Source organism: Sorex araneus, chromosome X, assembly GCF_027595985.1.
Source record: "Sorex araneus isolate mSorAra2 chromosome X, mSorAra2.pri, whole genome shotgun sequence".
NCBI lineage: Eukaryota > Metazoa > Chordata > Mammalia > Eulipotyphla > Soricidae > Sorex > Sorex araneus.
The window spans coordinates 86,469,348-86,490,640 of record NC_073313.1 but is presented as its reverse complement, the minus strand read 5'-3'; the positions used below and the strand labels follow the sequence as shown (position 1 = coordinate 86,490,640).

The following is a 21,293-nucleotide window of genomic DNA, read 5'->3' as shown; positions in this document are numbered from 1 at the left end:
CTCATCCATGTATCAGTCTCTCTGTCTCTATCTGCATCTGGGGACTGGAGTGATAGCACAGCAGGTAGGGCGTTTGCCTTGCACTCAGCCGACCGGATTCGATTCCCAGCATCCCATACGGTCCCCTGAGCACTGCCAGGGGTGATTCCTGAATGCAGAGCCAGGAGTAACCCTGTGCATTGCCAGGTGTGGCCCAAAAAGAAAAAAAACTACAATTAAAACTACATCTATCTGCATCTGCGTGTATCTCTCTCTCCTCTCCAGACCCAATTGGTTCAAGTTTTGCTAATATATTAACTAGGCACATGTCAGAAGGTGGGGAAGATGCAATTGCTTTCTTAATTTTGATTTCAAGTTGTTCAATGCAAGTGTATAGAAATCTTAATGGTTCTTTTAAAATAACTTTATTGAATTATCAACGAAGTGCACACCTCTCACATATTTATACTGTAAGCTTTGTTTTTAGTATAGTCAGGGTTGGAGTGATAGCATAGCGGTAGGGCGTTTGCCTCGCATGTGGCAGACCCGGGTTCAATTCCTCTGCCCCTCTCGGAGAGCCTGGCAAGCTATCCGTGGCGTATTCGATATGCCAAAAACAGTAACAACAAGTCTCAAGATGGAGATGTTACTGGTGCCCACTCGAGCAAATCGATGAGCAACAGGATGACAGTGACAGTGACAGTATAGTCAGGAATATGTGCAACCGAACTACAGTTGTTCTTTGTTTTGTTTTGTTACGTTGGTTTTGGGGCCATACCCCGTGGACATACTTGAATCTCCTGCATACAGAGAATGTGATGCAACCCACTAACTCTAACCCAACCTCAGCTATTTATAGTACCTAATGACAAATGAGTGGATAAATGGTCATGATTTTTAAAAATGTGGGCATATACATGCATAGTGGAATACTATACAACTATAGGATGAATCTTGCCATTCACTGCAAGTTGGACACAAGTGGAGGTACCATGTTAAGTTAAATAAGCTAGAAGGAGAATTACAAATGTTTTCCCTCATATGTGATATGCAGAAAAATAAAACAAGGGAACAGACAGGATCAAATGACAACAAACCGTTGGCCTTGGGTTACAGAATTAAGAATACCAAGTGAGGAGAGAGTGGATGGAAGGAAGTGATTGGCTGAATTGAAAATAACATAAGGGTATTTGTGGAGGATTTTGAGCAATTTAGTGGTGGTAAGGTGAAATTATAGACATGGGTCAGAGTAGAGCTAGTACAGCGAGTAGGGTTCTTGCCTTGCATGTGGCAAACCTGGGTTCAATACCTGGCATCCAATAAGTTTCTCAGAGCACTCCCAAGAGTTATTCCTAAGGGTAGAGCCAGGAGTAACCCCTGAGCATTGCTGGGTGTGGCAAAAAAAGATATGGTTCATAAAGATAGCACAGACTTTAAGGCCTTGCATATGGACAACATGGTTTGATTTCAAGCACCACACAAAGTTCCCCAAGTATCTCCAGGAGTGACTCAACACTCAATGTGTCCCAAGCTCTCACACTACCCGCAAACAAAACAAAACAAAACACATAAATGTTAGGACTATTGTAAATATGTGGCCTGAACTATAATAACTAAAATAATAATAAGAAAAAACAAGATTCTTTTTTGTTTCTGGGTCACACCTGGTGATGCTCAGGCGTTACTCCTGGCTCCACCTTCAGGAAATACTCCTGGTGGTACTCAGGGGACCATATGAGTTGCTGGGTATCAAACACAGGTGAGCTGCATGCAAAGTAAGTGCCCTACCTACTGTACTATCTCTCCATCTTCCTAAGAAATTTTTTATGCTTGATACCATACGTGTTACTGAATAGAGAAATCAGAGAAAACATCTATTCTTTTGTTCTTTTGTCCATTGTAGATAAAGAGTTCTACTGGCAGAGTTCATCATCACCAGAGCCATACTTAGTGGTGCTAGGGAATGACCTACTGGGGCAGGGGAGACTGCTCAGGTGGGTATGAGGTCCAGGGATCAAACCCCTGCTCTAGTCCACACAAGGCAAGAATGTAAGTACTTTTCTACTGAACTATAGCCCTGGACCAAATAGCTATATATTTTTTAAAGATTTAGAAGCCAGTAGAATATATAGACAAGTTAGCGAATGCAATATTTCACCAGCCTGGAGTGGTGTGCTTTATTCGAAGGACACATCTCCACTTCCAACTCTAGTGATTCTAATGTCAGCTGAAAACTTATTGCGCCCTATCTGGGCTGGACTGAGTATGGTACCCCTCCTCCCAGCTATAGTGCACGTTCAGCCCCAGGTTTTCTCAGTGCAGTTAGAGGAAAAAACTAGTTTTGTCTTGTTTTGAGGCCACACCTGATAGTGTTCAGGGCTTAGTCCTGGTTCTGTTCTCAGGGATTATCACTCCTGGTGGGCTTTGGGAGCAATATGGAATGCTGGGGATCAAACCCTAGCCGGCCACATGCAAAGAGAGCCCCGTATCTACTGTGTTAGCGCGCCAGTCCCACTCTGCTGGGCTTCTAAAGTCCTTTTTTATCAACTGTTGCTCTGGTAGAATGTATCCATTATATAGGATTTCAGGAAAATTAAAATTTTATTTCACGGTATCACTGTATCATTGTCATCTCGTTCGTCGATTTACTTGAGCGGGCACCAGTAACATCTCTATTCCTCCCAGCCTTGAGATTTTAGCAGCCTCTCCTTACTCGTCTTGCCCAATGATTGGAGGCTCTTTCAGGGTCAGGGGAATGAGACCTATCGTTACTGTTTTTGGCTATCGAATATGCCACAGGAAGCTTGCTAGGCTCTGCCCGTGCGGGCAGGATACTCTCAGTAGCTTGCCGGGCTCTCTGAGAGGTATGTCTGAACTCCATCAAATATGGCAGGGTAATTATGGAAAATGGGTAGGAAGTGTCTTATAATATGTTGTGCGGCCACAAAGCAGAAGCGCGGTCCAGAAAGCGGCCTGGAGCATGGCAGCAGTTGGGTAGTGGAGATTGGCTGCCAGGGCTGGGTCCCTTGGGGCAGGGAGGGTTCTCACCCGTCCCTTTCTGGAGTGCCCCAGTGAAAACAGTCTGGCGAGGAGTCTGGTGGCATGCTATGGGGGCCTCATTTTGTACTCCCGCCTGGGAGGAGCAGCCATTGAAATCTTGAGGGTGGCCAATGAGGAGGCAGGGTGTGGCAGGGTGTGGCTTATGGGTGTGATCCCTGGGTCACTGGAGATTGGGGGATGGCAGGCAGAAGGTCTCTTCTTCCGGATCCCATTGCGTCCAGAGTCCAAGGTCACAAAGTTCTGCATTATCTGGGTTCTGTGGGACTTTATTCATACATGAGGCTCGCTGGAGCATCCAGAAAGCGGCCCAGAGCGTGGCGGGGTTGGGTAGTGGAGCTTGGATGCCAGGGCTGGGTCCCTTGGGACAGGGAAGGTTCTCACCCGTCCCCCTCTATGAAAACAGTCTGGCTCATAGTCCCATTAATTAATTAGATTGGAGCCATGCCCAGCAGTGCTCAGGAATTACTCCTGGCCCTGTGTTCAGGTGTCAGGGGACCACATGTGGTGCTGGAGATCAAACAGGGCAGAGGTGGCTGCATGCAAGGCAAGTACCTTGCCCTCTATACTATCTCTCTGGCTTAAGAAACAACAAATTAAAAATAGATTAAGCTAAATAGGATGGTGAAGAAATAAAGGGGAGGGGAGAAACAACAAGTAACTAATAGGCAGTAGAAACTGAGAACTGGTCTTTAACAGGAAGCTTATATAAAGGATGGAGAATTGGATGGGGACACTGGGACATGGTGGAGGGAAGTTGACACTGGTGGGGGCTGTGGTGTTTGAATGTTCTTTTGCATGAAACCCTGCCATTATCAATATTCTTTTGTTTTGTTTGTTTGATTTTTGCTTTTTTAGTCACACCTGGCGATGCACATGGGTTACTCCTGACTTTGCACTCAGGAATTACTCCTGGCGGTGCTCGGGGGACCATATGGGATGCTGGGATTGAACCTGAGTCGGCCGAATGAAAGGCAAATGCCCTACCCGCTGTACTATATCGCTCCAGCCCCATTATCAATACTGTTAATTACAGTGTCTAGAAGAAAATTTATTTGAAGTTTTAAAAATATTTTTATTTTTTATTAAAGCACCGTGATTTACAAAATTATTCATAGTTGAGTTTTATAATACTATACTGCAGCACTGATCCCACCACCAGTGTCAACTTTCCTCCACCACTGTTTCAGGTTCCCTCCCATATCCTCCCATTCCCACCCATAGTCATGGTTTAGAAAAATAACGCTGACCCAGAGCAGTGATATAGCATGTAGGGCGTTTGCCTTGCCGACCTGGGTTTGACCCGCAGCATCCCATACGGTCCCCTGAACACCACCAGGAGTAATTACTGAGTGCAGAGCCAGGAGTGGCCCCTGGGCATTGCTGGGTGTGTCCCAAAGAGCAAAAGAAAATAAATAAAATAAAAATAGAAAGTAACATCCCTGGTATTAATTCCTATGGTAAGGTAACTTTTCTAGAATGTCATGGAATTGGAATCACACAGTACATAAGCTCCTGTATCTGACTTCTTTAATTTAGCAAAATGATTCTTGTGATGAATTTTATTGTTGTATGAGCTCTAATGATGTGTTCCTTTTGTATTTCTGAGTATGAATGCAACATGGTTTATCTATGCACTCATTGAAGAACATCTGGTTGTATCCAGTTTTTGGCAACTATGAGTACAGCTGCAACAAACATTCACATGCGGGTTTTTTTGTGAACATAAATTTTCTTGAGTAAATGCCTGGGAGTGAAATTACTGTGTGATATGCATGCTTAGCTTTAAAAGAAATTATCAAACATTTTCGAATGGTAAAACTGTTTGCATTCATCAGCAGCACTTGAAAATCACACTCGATCCACATTCTCTTCCATTAGTGTGGTCAATTTGTGTTTTGTGGAAAAGTCTGCAAGGGGACGTGAAAACCCCTTAAAACTGAGACTTCACTGGGCTCTGCACTCTTACCAGCTTATGTTCACAATCACAAACTATTCTTGCAGAATTATTTTTATTGTTCTGCTGCTTCATTTCCAGGTAAGCAAATATTAGTAGTTCCCATCTCTCTGAAAGTACCCATGTCTCCTTAGATTTGGAGCTATTTGGTTGTGTGATCTCAACAGTTTGACAAACATAAGAAAAGTTGTGAACTTGCCATTTTTCCAACATTCTCTGACTCCTGGAACAGTGGGATTTAACCCTTTTAAGCTTTTTGGATCCCATAGCAGATCTGAAAGTCAGAAATACGGTTTCTATTAGAAATATTCTTTTTCAATTTTTTTTTTGCTGTCACACCCAGCAGTGCTCAGGGATTATTCCTGGCTCTACACTTAGAAGTCACTCCTAGCGGGGCTGGAGAGATAGCACAGCGGGTAGGGCGTTTGCCTTGCATGTGGCCGACCCGGGTTCAAATCCCAGCATCCCATATGGTCCCCTGAGCACGGCCAGGGGTAATTCCTGAGTGCAGAGCCAGGAGTAACCCCTGTGCATCGCCAGGCGTGACCCAAAAAAAAAGCAAAAAAAAAAAAAAGAAGAAGAAGTCACTCCTAGCAGTGCTCAGGAGACCAAATAGGATCCCTGGGATAGAACCTGGATTGACCGTGTGCAAGGAAAGCACACTACTCACAATACTATCTCTCCAGCCTCAGAAACAGCTTTTAATATCTTCCAATTACAAATTTTAAAATGTGTAAGAACCCCCTTCATCCATTCCTCCCTTTGAGTCCCCTTTCCCTCCAGTACCCATCATAGTTCTCATAGAGTAGGAATTGATTTTTTGGGGCGGGGGTTGGTCAGTATATTTGCTTATTAATGCTCCACAGATGAAACATTAGTTTAGTACTTAGCATAACTACTTCAAGATTCAGTCATTTAAGCAGAAATATATATATCATATATATGTGTGTATATATATATCATGTATGTGTATATATATCATGTATATGTATATATATAGAGAGATGCAGAGAGAGACAGTGTGTGTGTTACAAAGTTTTGTAAACCACACTTAGTGCTCAGTTCTTATTCTAGCTCTGTGTTCAGTGTTCACTGGGGGGTGCAGGCAATTAAACCAGGGTCAGCTCTATGTAAGACAAGCGCCTTACCACCATGTTTCTAGTCTCTGAGGTGGGATTTTTTTATAGTGTTGTTTTGTGTGTGTGTGTGTGTGTGTGCCACACCTGGAAATGTTCTTACTCTTAGCAGCAGGCTCAGCGATCACTCTCACTTCCTTCAGGGTTCAAAGGATCATATGGTGATGGGGATTGAGTGCAAGTGAGCTGCATGCAAAGCAAGCACCTCACCCACTGTAGAGTTATTTTCAGCCTCCTAAATGAAGTATTTTTAACTTAAGTTCAGTCATCTTTTTTCCTTGCATGGGTATTTTTAAGAAATCACTACCTAGGGGGCTGGAGCAATATTACAGCGGGTAGGGCGATTGCCTTGCACGCGGCCAACCAGGGTTTGATTCCCAGCATCCCATATGGTCCCCTGAGCACTGCCAGGGGTGATTCCTGAGTACAGAGCCAGGAGTAACCCCTATGCATTGCTGGGTGTGATCCCCCCCCAAAAAAGAAATCACTATCTTGACATGGATGGTACAAGAGAATATGCTGAGTGAAGTGAGAAGGAATGGGATAGATATAGAGTAATCTTGTTTCCTGCTTAGGAACAACAACAACAACAACAAAGATATACAGGGCTGGAGTGATAGCATAGCGGGTAGGGTGTTTGCCTTGCACGCGGCCGACCCGGGTTCGATTCCCAGCATCCCGTATGGTCCCCCGAGCGCCGCCAGGAGTGATTCCTGAGTGCAGAGCCAGGAGTCAACCCTGAGCATCGCTGGATGTGACCTAAAAAGCCAAAAAAAAAGATATACAGCAAGGTACCAACAAAGGGCCACAGACAGCTCCAACAGGAGAACTGACCCACACAACTGAGTTAGTGGGGGAGAAATCTGAAAGAAAGAGGCACTGGGGTCCTTGGGGGAGAGATGTGGGTACACTAGTGATGGGTATAATGTTGGAATTATCTGCATGAGAAGGCATCAGTAAATTGTAAATCACAGAACCTCAATCAATTTTTAAAAGTTATAAAAAGGAAGAAAGAAAAGAAATCACTGCCTTTGGGCCCAAGAGATAAAACAGAAATGTTAAGGTACTTGCCTTGCATGCACCTACACAATGGTTAAAATCCTAACCTAGCACCAGATATGATCCCCCAGGACTGCCATGTGTGACCCCACCCTCTAAATTAATTGGCATATCGAAGATCACATGTAATTTACATTTATATATTCATTTTATGATTTTAGTGTTTGAAGTCTTATTGTTAGGACTAGGATTCATTTTGAATTAAGTAATGTTTGTGATATGAGGTGAGAAACAAAAATCCTTTTTGAACCAGCAATAGTACAGTGGGTAAGGTACTTGCTTTATATGCACCAAATCTACTTATTTCAGTTTTTAGTTTCTTTCAAGGGACTGGAGGGATAGCACAGCGGGTAGGGCATTTGTCTTGCACACAGCCGACCCGGGTTCGATTCCTCCATCCCTCTCGGCAAGCTACAGAGAGTATCCTGCCCACACAGCAAAGCCTGGCAAGCTACCCATGGCGTATTCAATATGCCAAAAACAGTAACAAGTCTCACAATGGAGACGTTACTGGTGCCCGCTCGAGCAAACCGGTGAACAATGGGAGGACAGTGCTACAATGCTACAGTTTCTTTCAAGATGGTTGTATTTTTCAGTGTATATGTCTTGCATTTTCCTGGAATGTGAGATGTGTATAAATGTATTACTAAGTATTTTTTTCTTAATATGGGTCTTTGGTTTTGGTGCCATACCTGGTAGTGCTCAGGCTTTATTCCTGGCTCTGCTCCTGAGGCTTGGAGGACCATATGTGGAAACTAGGATTAAAATTGGGTCGACCATGTACAAGGCAAGTGACTTGCCTGCTATGCTCTCACTCTCCATCTCCCTTGATAGTGCTTTGGGGAAGATAATGTAAACAACTTTATTGAGAAATAATTCAAATTCAACAATTTGATCACTTACATAGTATAATGAATTATTTTTTTGTATATTACATATTTTGGACTGTGAAATTAAATGTATGTGACATAAAAAATGCATTTTCATGGCCAAAGAGATAGCTCATGACTGAGCACATACTTTTTTATGCAAGGGGCTTGTGTTGAACCCCTGGTACCACATAGTTCTCAGCATACCACTGGGAGCAACCTCAAGCATGGAGCTAGGAATAGTCTCTGAGTATTGCCAAGTTACCCCCCCCCCCCAATTGCATTTTAACAATTTTTACTTTATGATTAAGTGGCATTAGAATGCATTCATCATCACCACAAAGTATAGATTTGCAGGGGAGGGGGAAGTTTGGGCCACAACTGGCCTCCAAAGCCCATAACTCAGGACTTACGGCTCTGTACTATTTCTCCAACAACTTGCAAAGGTTTTTTTTTTTGCCTTATGGAGCACATTTGGCAGTGATCAGGACTTACTCCCTGTTCTGTGCTCAGGCACCTCTCCGGGAGGACTCAAGGAACCATTTGGGGTACCTGGGAATGAATCAGGTGAGCTATGTGCAAGGCTAGTGTCCTACTTGTTGTAGTACCTCTGCAGACCTAGAACTTTTTAAATACCTCAAATAGAAAACTATAACTCTGAAGTCATAACTCTCCATTCCTTTATTTTCCAGTGTCTGGACCCCGTTTATTCTACTTTCTCTTTAAAAATTTGTGTATAGTGGCAATATAATTAATTACATATAATTAACTATAATTACAAAAAAAATGATATGTACTGTTTTTGTGTCCAGCTTTTTATTTCACTTAGCATAATGCTTTCAGGTTTTATCCCTGTCAGACTTACAGCATGTGTTAAAATTTCATTCCTTTTTTTTAAATTTCATTCCTTTTGTAAAGCTAAATAAATATTCCAGTGTACATGTATAGAAACATTTTGTTTAGCCATTTACCAGTCAATGAACACTGGGTTAACATCTATCTTGTAGTGTCTATAAGTACGGTTATTATCAATGTGGTATACAAGTATCTGCTGGTTTACTTACCATTAATTATTATGTTAATTGATCCAGAAATTGAATTGATTAAGTATATGGTATCATTAGGGAGCAGTGTATGTCCTTCGCAACCCAATTCATATGTTGAAACACAAAGGACTGTTTCTGCTGTTTTTGCAAACACAAAATTTAATTAATACAACAAAAACCAAAGCAACATGAAGTCATGCCTATTCCTATGATTATAAAAATGAAAGGAATGATTTCTTCACCTATGAGTTTGGTTGATAGAAAGTGACTTACTGTGTCCAGATTTTTCTAATGGACATAGAAACAACAAGTCACCTCTCTGACTTTTTCAGTAACAAGAATTAAAAGCTATTAAAATCCTTGTTCTCTCCAAATGACTATACATGCACATAGAACTAAGAATAAATACTTAGAACCAGTTCAGAAGTTCACTTGGAAGTTCCTTGACCTATTAGCAGGCTCAAGCATATGTCTGCCTTTTCAGCTGACATTTTCCTTGGTAAAACTCTCACTTGAACTATCCTGGTCAGACTAGTGACAGCATATGCAGCTGTGAGTTCCTTTATAGAGTAGGTTGCTTACTTACAGTTAATAAAACAAGTTTTATCTGGATTACCTATGTCGTTACCTTTTTAAATCAAGCTAATTAGAATATATTTTTCAATCACCTTTGTAGAACGAGAATCTGATTTTTACAAAAAGGCAAATTACAGAAACATGGTTTTCTCTACACTTTCACTTTAAATTTGCCAGCTGACTTAATAAACCAGACTTGTTCTTTTGTATAAGCACAGCAAGATTGGAGAACCCTTTACTTGGGGTACCCCAGTATTTACTGAGAAGTACTGGGTATTGGCTAAGACAGAGCAGAAAACACCAATAACAGCATTTATATTTTAATTGTCACATCAGGGTTACCCCAGGCTTGATTGTTGTAAAGATGTGAAGATCTGGTGCCACAACGAGCTGGAGGTGACCTTGAAACTGCAGGGTGAGCTGGAGGTGGCCTTGGGCCACTTTCCATAGGAATGTCCTGGCAGAAAGGAGGCCATCCCACCCCTTCTTCAAGGCTGAGAGAAATCCTGGTTTCCAGGATTTTCTTGACTGAGAACAGAGCCCAAGCTGGTCAGTCATTGCAGACCTGCAGATTCCTCACTTTTCATAGCAGAGAAAATTCCCAGCCTTTCCTTGAGCTGACCTGTCTCTGAGGTCTCCCTAAGGTTTGTAGGGCTCTTGTAGCAGTACCTGTTAAATATTTGCTCCTGTCATTTAGACCAATTCCTGCAATCTGTTTCCCTGAAAGAGGGCTTTGGGGTCCCATAGCTGGCTTTCCTGTCTGTGTGAGGGATAGACTCTATTACAGAGAGGAAATATTTCCTATCAGGATTTTTGCAAAGCAACATAGTGCCATGAAATATCAAAAACATACTGAAAGTATAAAGAAAAGAAAAATAATTATTTCACTTTACTCATATTAAGATGCCATACACCTGTTTGCTGTGGGTACTAGTCAAAAGAAATATTGAGATCTGTAGACATAGAATATACAGTTTAACATCATGTCTAATTCATTTAATCCCATGTTGAAAACCTGTATTTCCAATTATCTAAGAGCACTGTAACAGGATTCCAGCATTAAGATCTATAGAGATAGAGCATACAGTTTAGCCTCATATCCAATTCATTTAGTCCATGTTGAAAACCTTGATTTCCAATTATCTAAGAGCATTTTAACAAGAGTCAGGACCACCCATCTAATATCTTTTCCATAGATCATATCAAAAAGGTACTAGAAGAATTCTGCAGATACAATTTAAAGAATTTCTTATAACAATACAGTTTGATCATAGTTTCTTTCCTTAAACCACAACCTCACCTTCTACATATTTTTTATATCCTCAAGCCTTCTACACATTTCTTTATGTTCATTCTGTCCTGTAACATTTCTTCATTCTATTTCAGGTTTTTCCACTGATTATATCTCCATCCATTATCTTTTTTACTTAAAATATAGTCACATCGGGCTGGAGTGATAGCACAGCGGGTAGGGCGTTTGCTTTGCACGATGCCGACCCGGATTCAATTCCCAGCATCCCATATGGTCCCCTGAGCGTCGCCAGGAGTGATTCCTGAGTGCATGAGCCAGGAGAAACCCCTTTGCAATGCCAGATGTGACCCAAAAAGCAAAAAAAAATAAAAATAAAAAAATAAACTGGAATTCTTCACATAAAGAAATTGCCTTTCTTAAAAAAAAGAAAAAAATAGTCACATCTTACAAGTTTAACTTCCTTATTTTGCCAAAGTTAATACAGCTTGATCTCCCAAGAAGTTTGGACACAAGTTGCTGATCGTTATCTCATTTAGCAGGAAAAAAATTGTACTCTCTAGTGCTCTTTCAAAAACATTAAATCAGTTCCATAAATATTAAAAAGTTTGTAAGATGCTCACAATTAAAGATCTTATCACATATTACTCTTGGCAAGAGTTCACTTTTTTTTTTTTTTTGCTTTTTGGGTCACACCCGGCAATGCACAGGGGTTATTCCTGGCTCATGCACTCAGGAATTACTCCTGGCGGTGCTCAGGGGACCATATGGGATGCTGAGATTCGAACCCGGGTCAGCCGCGTGCAAGGCAAACGCCCTACCCGCTGTGCTATCACTCCAGCCCCAAGAGTTCACTTTATATTAGAAATTAATCAGAAAACATATTGAAAATTTTTATCTTTAGAATTTCTGTTTAAAAAAAAAGAATTTCTGTTTCTAGGAAAACAGATATAAAAGGTTAAAACACTATTTCCTGGCATGAAGCTGACAGTGCTAGAGCCTCAGTGCTGGGGAAGGAAGGAAAAGGCTAAAGATTTATAAAAATTTTTATTTTTTAAAAGTTTTTCACAATAATTTATTACATTCATTATTCCAACATCAATCCTACCACCATTACACTGTCCCACAGCCATTATTTTGAACTTTCCCGCCACCACTCAAGTCTGTCCCAAAGGCAGATCCTAAATAATTTATTTTGTATTGCTTGTTATGAAAAATTCACTAAAATCATCCAAAAAAGGTTTTCATAAAGGAAAGTGTGTAAAAGTTGTGGTATCTCACCTTGGAACTATTAAGCCCTGAATAAGATTACTAACATATTGTTGTTGTTACAGGTTGAGAAAGACTAAAGATTTGATATCTATGAAAAGACATTAGAAATCATATTTTGAAGAACTGTATTTTAGATACTTCACCAGTTCGTGAGACACCTGTCTGAGGTAGCAAGCAGCTTGGTTCTTGAATTATCTCTGAATCATGTGCAGTTACTTGGACAGTTGGGGTAGGACCCTGTAATGAGACAGGTGGAAGGAAAAACCCAGTCACGGTCTCTAGTCACAAATGAGATGTGGCGATGGGGGTAGGCGGAGGGGGAAGAATGAAGTCTACCAGATAGGCAATGTCAGTCAAAAGAAAACATGGCACAGAATATCAGTATTCAGACCAGGCCTCAGAGATGTGGCATATCAATATGTGAAAAGGAGGGTCTCAAATTTTTGTGGAAGGGAAAGTAGACTACAGTGAAAACACAGAGAAAAATAACATGAGGCAATAAGCAATGACTATTATAGCTGATAACATTATATTTCTGAGTGACCAGACAAAAGAAAAAGAATAGTTGAAAGATTCATCATTGAACATTACCTGGTACAGTTTTATTTCTAAATCATGTATAATGTGTAGTATCAAAAATTCCTAAGGACATGGGGCTGGAGCAATAGCATAGCGGGTAGGGCATTTGCCTGCACGCGGCCAACCCGGGTTTGATTCCCAGCATGCCATATGGTCACCTAAGCACTACCAGGAGTAATCCCTGAGTGGAGAGTCAGAAGCAACCCCTGAGCATTGCTGGGTGTGACCCAAAAAAGAAAAAAGAAAGCTTGATACTTCTGCTTTGGGCTTTAGACCTTCTCCTCCTAACACTTAAGTGTTGTGATAAAGTTCTCTGAAAGTTCAAAACTAGGTTAATAAAGTTTACATGAAACAAAATTACCCTAATAATAGCATGCATATTCATGTTCTGGACAGGTTAGCAACATAATCTGAAAAAGTTGATTGTTGTCATTCCTCACATTTTCACCTAATTATCCATGCTCAGAAGCCACTAAAGTCAAAGGGGCTGTATTTAGCCTCTGGAATGACTCCATTTTTTCCCCCTTCAGTGAGAACTATTGAGACTGGTTTGGAATTTCAGCAGGAAAGTCTGATATCTTTAAGACTTTTACCAAGGCACAAAGCTGTGGCTTCAGACGAGAAATTCAATTTAACAAAGTCTCAGAGATCAAATAAAACACTGGTAGGATAAAAGTTTTGCAACCAATTTTTTTAATCCTAGAAACTCATGTTTTAAACTAAACCATTATTCATTGAACCTATTTTTATGTACCACGATTATTTCAACTCAAGAGATTTTCTAGGTCAGATATTCTAATAATCCAATGCAGAAGCAAAACATATATGCATTTAGATATACCAGCATAAGAAAACATTTGAAATACATCAATTTTTAGGAAACACGAGAAAACTTGATTTTATTTAATTTCAGTAGTTCTTGTATCTTAGTTCTTTCAAATCATGAGCTTTCTATACCAGATATTTTAACAATTCCACACAGAAAAAACCAAACATATGCTTTCAGATGCAGGAAGCATAAGAGAACACGAACTGCCAATGTTTATGACAACATGAGAAAACTTTCTCTGATTTAATTGTGATAGCTTCTGTACCTCTTTTATTTGTTAAACAGTCCAATTTCTCCTTGAAATTATCTCTGCACTGTCTCACAAAGCTCTTACGTCTCTTCTGCTTTTGGCTCTAGCTCCCCACCCTTTCTACACAGTACAGGTTCTGGAGCTAAGAGAATTTCCGGGATCAGGAACTCCTTAACCTTTTCCCACTGATTTAGATTGAGAATTTCACTTTTTCCCCTCTTCTCACTCAGTTTAGAAGCCTTTCATCTTGTCATAATTAACAGCATTTGTGACACATGACTTCCTCCCTGATATTAAACAGTTAATCCTGTGATCTCACATTTCCCTTCCTTCTCTGGTTTGATAATACCATTCGAGGTCTGTTAAGGGGACTGCAATTAACCACAGGTTAATCACAGTGTGCTTCCCTGCTAGTCCCCTTTTCTGAACTCTTCTCTTCTGAGTGGGAGATAGACCACTCTCTGGCTGCCTAAGCAGGAAGTCTTGAACAAAGAGGCTTGCACATTGGCAGTGATTTCAAGCAGGGGAGGGGACTCATCTGCAGCGGCAGCAGCCCAGACCTCCGAAATTTCTGCAGGCTCCTCGGGCACAGTCAAAAACGGAGGCGGAGGTAGAGTCGAAAATGGAAGTGGAAGCAGATCTTCCAGCTGGGCTGGAGCCTTTAGGGCTCCAGTGTGTGCAGTTTGGGGTGTGGGGGGTTAATATCAGAATATCATCTATAGAGTCTGGTTCTGGTTCCTTTACTTCTGAGACGTGCGCATAGCAGATGCAACAACTCTCTCTTTTCTCTCAGTCCTGGTGAAGTAGGCAGGCAGGCAGAATAGGAAGGTCCCTTCCCATGGCAACCGCAGTAAATTTCCTGGGAAGTAATAGCCCTGAAGTTGCAAAAGCCAACCTTGAAGAGAACAGTAATTAAGGCCTGATAAGATTTTCACCCGGCACCAGCAACAGGCCCAGAGAAGGCTGCACTCCCACTCCCAAAGAAGCTCTAACAGAAACAAAAGGCCAGGAAAGGAATTTCAAAGACCATCACTACTCCCATCCTCTTGGTAACCCCCTTAGCAAAGGACTTTTACCTAGGGAGAAGCCCCACAGTGGGGGGAGGTTGGAAAAAACCTATAAAGGCCACCTTGAAGGAAGGGCGCATATGCTGCCCTGCCCATGTGCTGCTTGTGCCCATGCAGCCGAGCACATGTGGTGCCCGCATCTCCCCTCTTGAGATGTATACTTTCATATCTAATACTGGGGTGTGTGTACAGGCCCTCTCCACCTTGAAAAAGCCCACGATCTCTCTTGAGCGCATTACTCTCTACTTTCTCTCTCACTCCTTTTCTCTCTTTCCTTCCCTTCATAAAACCGCCAAATATAATCTATTTTACTTCACTGCTCGTCTGCTCCTGAAATTCTTTTATGCGAGGTGAGACAAGAACCCAGTAACCCTTGGTCCCGGGTGACAGAGGCGGATTGGGTGGAAGTGACCGTCTTTCTCCTTCCCACCTCACATAAGCCACCCCTGAGGGCCCCCGACATCACTGGCACAATGCCATGAAGGCTTGAATGTAAGAAATTTCATCCCACTTCATTTGCTTTTAGCAAAAACCAATCTAACTGCAAAATGGTCTGGTAATGCAAGCTGCCATTCACTGGCCATCTTTCCCCATGCTCTAGTTAATTTTTTAAATTTAATTTTATTTTTATAAAGTAGTTCACAATATTTGATTACATTTAATATTTGAACACCAATCCCACCACCAGTACACTTTCTCACCAACATATTTCAGATGTTTCCATCCTGAACCCCAACCCCTACCCCAAAGCAGAACCAAAATAATTTATTTTATATTGTTTGTTATGAATAATCTGCTGAAAATTATTCAAAAAGTTTACTTAGAGGAAAGTTTGTGAAGATTGTTATATTTCACCCAGCAGGCATTAATCCTTTATATAAGAGATTACTGACATGTTGTTAAAGGTTGAGTCTTGTGTGCTTAGATAGCACTGTCATGCCATTAATCATCGATTTGCTCAAGCGGGTACTAGTAGCGTCTCCATTTGTTCCAGCCCTGAGATTTTAGCATCATAATCTTTATGGCCTCTCTCCGTGGGTGTGGCACACCCTCTGGATGTGCTTAGGCATAATGGTGGCGTGCTTGGCATGGATAGTGCAAAAGTTGGTATCCTCGAAGAGCCCCACCAGGTAGGCATCACACGCCTCCTGCAGTGCCACGGACGGCTGAGCTCTGGGAGCACAAGTTGTTCTTGAAGTCCTGTGCAATCTCAAGCACCAGCTGCTGGAACAGCAGCTTGCGATGAGCAGCCCGGTGGACTTCTGGTAGCGGTGGATCTCACACAGCGCCATGCTGCCAGGCTGGTAGAGGTGCGGCTTCTTCACGCCGCCCATGGCTGGCACTCTCTGGATCATATCCGTGATGAGATTATCTGACATCAGCAAGAGGTGGCTTGTAGGCATGGCTGCCAAGTTGCCGGAAACAGGGGAACATGGGGGGAAGTCACCCATTCCTGGTTCTGTTTAACCTGGAGTTTTCAGTCACAGGTCATGCATATCTGGGTTTTCTGCAGATACACTTGTGTGTGAGGCTAGACCCGAGTGTATGCAGAGCAGCTGTGCCCTGTTCTATTTTATACTCAGGCCATGTGGTATTAAGGAAGACACTCCTTTTTTTAGACTATCTAATTAGAAACTCTTCCAGTGTTTTAATAAGCAATCCAGAGGGGACTCTTTGGGTAGCAAAGCTGAGTTGCACACATCTCTCAAGTACCAGCAGCAACCGAAAAAACCTAAAACAGGACGGTTTTTTGGCGAAATCTTGTTCCCAGGATCTCTCACATTGACCTCTCTGTAAGGGACTCTAACCCCTCTAATGTTGGCCTTTAATCAGAGAATCATTGAATTTTGGAAACTCCATCAATGGCCTCTGAGTCTACCCTAGGTGTCCCTGCGGCCTTCCCAAGTGACCACCATGACCATGGCTTGCGTGTGACCTAGCATGTCCTGGGTTTCAAGAAACCTTGCTACTTGGAAAAAAAGTTGTGGCTTTTTTAGCTCGCTATAATGTCCACTCCCTTGCTGGCCTGCCATGTCTTTCATTCCCTACTTTCTGGCTTGTTGCCTCTTTCCCAGGGTTCTTCCTTTTTTTTTCCTTTTCCTTTTTGGGTCACACACGGCGATGCACAGGGATTAATCCTGGCTCTGCACTCAGGAATTACCACTGGTGGTGCTGGGGGGACCATATAGGATGCTGGGAATCGAACCTGGGTTGGCCGGCCGCTTGCAAGGCAAACAAACTACCTGCTGCACTATCGCTCAAACCCAGTCCATGTTTTTAAACCTGCTTTTTCCTTTTTATTTTCCTTGCCTCAAATCACCTAGAGCTAAAACTGCTTCCTTTATTAGCATTTCAATTGACCTCCTGGCTACTTCTCTTGTTAGACTGAGATAAGGGGAGAGGATTATCTGCTTGGTTGTTGAACTCCTGCTTTTACTATCCCAGAATCTTTTCACTAGTGGGTTTTCCTCCCATTCCTCACATAATGAACCGTGATGCTAGAGCCTCTTTACAGGACCATTCAGGTGCTCCCTGGCTGGTGGAGGACTTAGCTGTGGTGACTCAGCGTTGTGATTTGTGGCCGGCATCTATGCCAGTGCCCCTTTGGCTGTATGTCCTCTGTGGAATCTCAGGCAGCCCATGAGGGCTTTGTAACTTTTTATTTTGCTTTTTGGCTCACACCCAGCGATGCTCAGGGGTTACTCCTGGCTTTGCACTCAGGAATTACTCCTGGTGGTGCTTGGGGGAACCATATGGGATGCCAGGGATCAAACCAGGTCGGCCGCGTGCAAGGAAAATGCCCTACCCGCTGTGCTATCGCTCCGGCCCCAGGTTTTGTAACTTTTAAGGTACTTTTAAGAGTCCCCAGGTCGGGGCCTGAGTGATAGTACAGCGAGTAGGGTGTTTGCCTTGCACGTGGCCGACCCGGTTTGTGGTTCGATCCTAGCATCCCATATGGTCCCCCGAGCACCGCCAGGAGTGATTCCTGAGTGCGGAGCCAAGAGTAACCACTGAGCATCGCTGGGTGCGATCCAAAAAACAAAATTAAAAAAGAGTGCCAGGTCATAGACATGCACACACACACTCACACAGAGATTATTGCATTCCTACCCCATACCCTAGAGATTTGCAAGGGAGAATCTTTCCTTGTGGGGTTCTTCACTGCCAACTCCTGCCTGACCCACCAATTATGAAATAGGCGGCTTCTGTGAGGCTTATGTGAAGTGGGGAGGAGAGAGCCAGTCTCTTTCTCCAGATCTGCCTCTGCCACCCCAGGACCATCTGGGAAGTCTAGGACTGATATAGTCTGCAATGAGCCCCTGCGTGGCACAGGCCAGAGCCCCAACAGCCCCACGATGTGGCTGTCAACCTGCACCTGATGTCCGCTTGGTTTGAGCCCCACCACCCTTTATCCTATATCCCCACAACCCCACCACGGATTCAGGTTGGAGCGAAGATTTGCTCTTTGCTGGAAAGGAAAGTCAGTCCTAGGCCTTACCCAGCATTTATCGGGTTCTTGTCTCACCTCACAGCAAAGCATTTCAGGAGTAGAAGAACAGTGAAGTAAAACAGATTTTATTTGGAGGCTTTCAGAAAGGGGGAGGAGGGAGGGAATGTGTGAGAGAGAATAACATCCAAGAGAGACCACAGGCATCTCCAAAGGCAGAGAGAGTCCCATACACACACCCCATCATTAAATATAAAAGCATGAAAGTACACATCTCAAGAGGGAGATGCGGGCGCCACATGTGCTTGGCCATGTGGGCCCAAGCAGCACATGGGCTTGGGCAGCATATGGGCGCCCTTCCTTTGCTCAAGGTGGCTTATAAAAGCCACCTTTTATAAGCTTGGGTTTTTCCAAGCCGCCACCGTGTGGTGTGGGGCTTTTTAGCGAGATAAGCGTCCGGGACTGGAGCAATAGCACAGTGGGTAGGGCGTTAGCCTTGCACGCGGTCAACCTGGGTTGGATTCCCAACATCCCATATGGTCCACTGAGCACCGTCAGGGTTAATTCCTGAGTGCAGAGCCAGGATGAATCCCTGTGCATTGCCAGTTGTGACCCATAAAGCAAAACAAGAGAGTCCATTGCTAGGGTTGTTGCTAAGGGGGTAGAGTTAGGAGTAGCCAATGGCGCTTCTTGAAAACTCCTTTTCTTGACCTTTGTTCTGGCTGGATCTTCTCTTGGAGGGCGAGTCCAGCCTTCTCTGGTCTGGGCTAGCTGGAGAAGGTCATTTCAGGTCTTGTTTTCTGTCTCTATATGGTGAGTCAGACTTGCAGCTTTATTATTTTCCAGAATTTTCATTGCTATGATGTATGTGTATGTGGGGAGGGGGGGAGGGCTTCCCCTAATCTACCTGCCTACATCAGTATCAGGATATGGAGTCTTTAGGGAGTAATTAGGTTTAAAGGAGGTCATAAGTATAGCCTCAGTGATGGGATTAGAGTCCTTGAACAAAGGATGGGAGAGAGATCTTTTTCCTTTTCTGCCACGTGATACAGCCAGGGAGCAGCTGTCTGTAAATTAAAAAGAGAGCTCTTACCAGGAACACAAATTAGCTGGCAACTTAATCGTGCACTTCCCAAACTTTAGAAGTAAGAAATCAATGTCAGTTGTTTGTTACCTGAACAGACTGTGACAATGATTATATATTTGATTTTAAGAAATTGGTGTGAAGTGACATCTCATTGTAGTTCTAATTTACATTAAAATGGAATTTAACACCTATTCATGTGTTTATTAGCCATTTAGGGAGAATGTCTCTTCAAATGTCTTACCCAATTTTAAACTTTTTTATTGCATTTAGAAAGTTGTTTTTATTATATTCTGCATTCTAGGGTCTTATTAAATATATGATTTGTAAATATTTTATCCATTTTTCTGGGTAATCTTTTCACTTTATTAGTAGTTTATCTTGAGGAACAATCATTTTTAATATTGATGGTATGGCTTTTATTTTTCCTCTTTTGGACTGTGCTTTTAGTGTCTTACTTGAGAAACTTGAATAATTCAAAATCAAAACTTCTATATCTGCTTTATTCTAAAAACATTCCAAGTTTTAGGTCTTAAAATAAGGTCTGTGGTCCATTCTGAGTTAATTTTTGTATATAGTATAAGATAATTCATGTGAAGATTCTAGTTCTCTATTGAATTGTCAAATATTAATTCTGAACTCTCATTGTATATTACATCTATGTGTGTATGGGTATATATATGCATACTTATGCATCGATATAAATACATATACATATTCTGTCCATATGGCCACACCATATTATTTTATTTGGTTTTTGTGTTTGTGCCACACTCAGTGGTGCTCTGGGATTACTCCTGAGTCAGTGCTCATGGATCACTTGATGGGGCTCAGGATCATGAAGGGTGTTGGAAATCAAACCCTAGTCAGCTGCTTGCAAGGCAAGCAGCCTATCCACTGTTCTATCTCTCGAGCCAAGACAACATTATTTTAACTACTGTACATTAGTAGTAGTCTCTTGAGGTCAAACCCAGCAGTTCTCCGGGCTTACTCCTGTCCCTGTGCTCAAACACTACTCCTGACAGTGCTCAGGTGGCCACATACAGTGCTAGGGATCAAACCAGGGTCAGTTGCATGCAAAGCAAGAGCTTAATCCCTGTGCTATGTCCCTGGTCCTGTAGTAGGTTATGAGATGGGGAAATGTGAGTCTTCCTACATTGTTCTTCCTTTGTGGGATTAGGAAAGAGGAATTAAACCACACCTGGCAGTGCTCAGGGCTTACTCCTGGCTCGGTGTTCAGGGGACTATATGCTATGCCAAACATGAGGCCAAGGTCAACCACATGCGAGGTCCTTACCCAGGTACTGTCTCTCTGGCCCAGTCATTTTCAAGTTTTATGTTAGATATGTAGGGTCCTTTGCAGTTCCATAAACATTTTTTTTTGCTTTTAGGGTCACACCTGGTGATGCTCAGGGATTATTCCTGGCTCTGCACTCAGAAGATAATACTGGCGGTGCTCGAGGGACCATATGGGATGCTGGGAATCGAACCCGGGTTGCCTGCGTGCAAGGCAAATGCCCTACCTGCTATACTATCACTTCAGCCCTTCCATAAGTATTTCATGATCAGTTTTTCCATTTCTGAAAAAAAACAGGTTTTTTATTCTTTACTGGTCTTACATTCAATTTGTAAATCAATTTAAGACCTATTGTATCTTAATGTTAGGACTTATAGTTCTTGGAACTTGGAAAGTCTTTTCACCTATGAGGTCTTTATTTATTTTTTATTTTTTTTATTTTTTTATTTTTTTATTTTTTTTAATAATTTATTTATTTTTAATTAGAGAATCACCGTGAGGGTACAGTTACAGATTTATACACTTTTGTGCTTATACTT

At 42.3% G+C, this 21,293-nt stretch overlaps 2 pseudogenes; one reads left to right on the top strand and one right to left on the bottom strand.

The window, feature by feature from the left end:
- The first annotated feature begins 7,966 nt into the window (after positions 1–7,966).
- Positions 7,967–12,765, top strand: LOC129399747 (single-stranded DNA-binding protein, mitochondrial-like; annotated as a pseudogene).
- Positions 12,766–15,944: 3,179 nt separating this feature from the next.
- Positions 15,945–16,328, bottom strand: LOC101538083 (uncharacterized; annotated as a pseudogene).
- Positions 16,329–21,293: the final 4,965 nt, after the last annotated feature.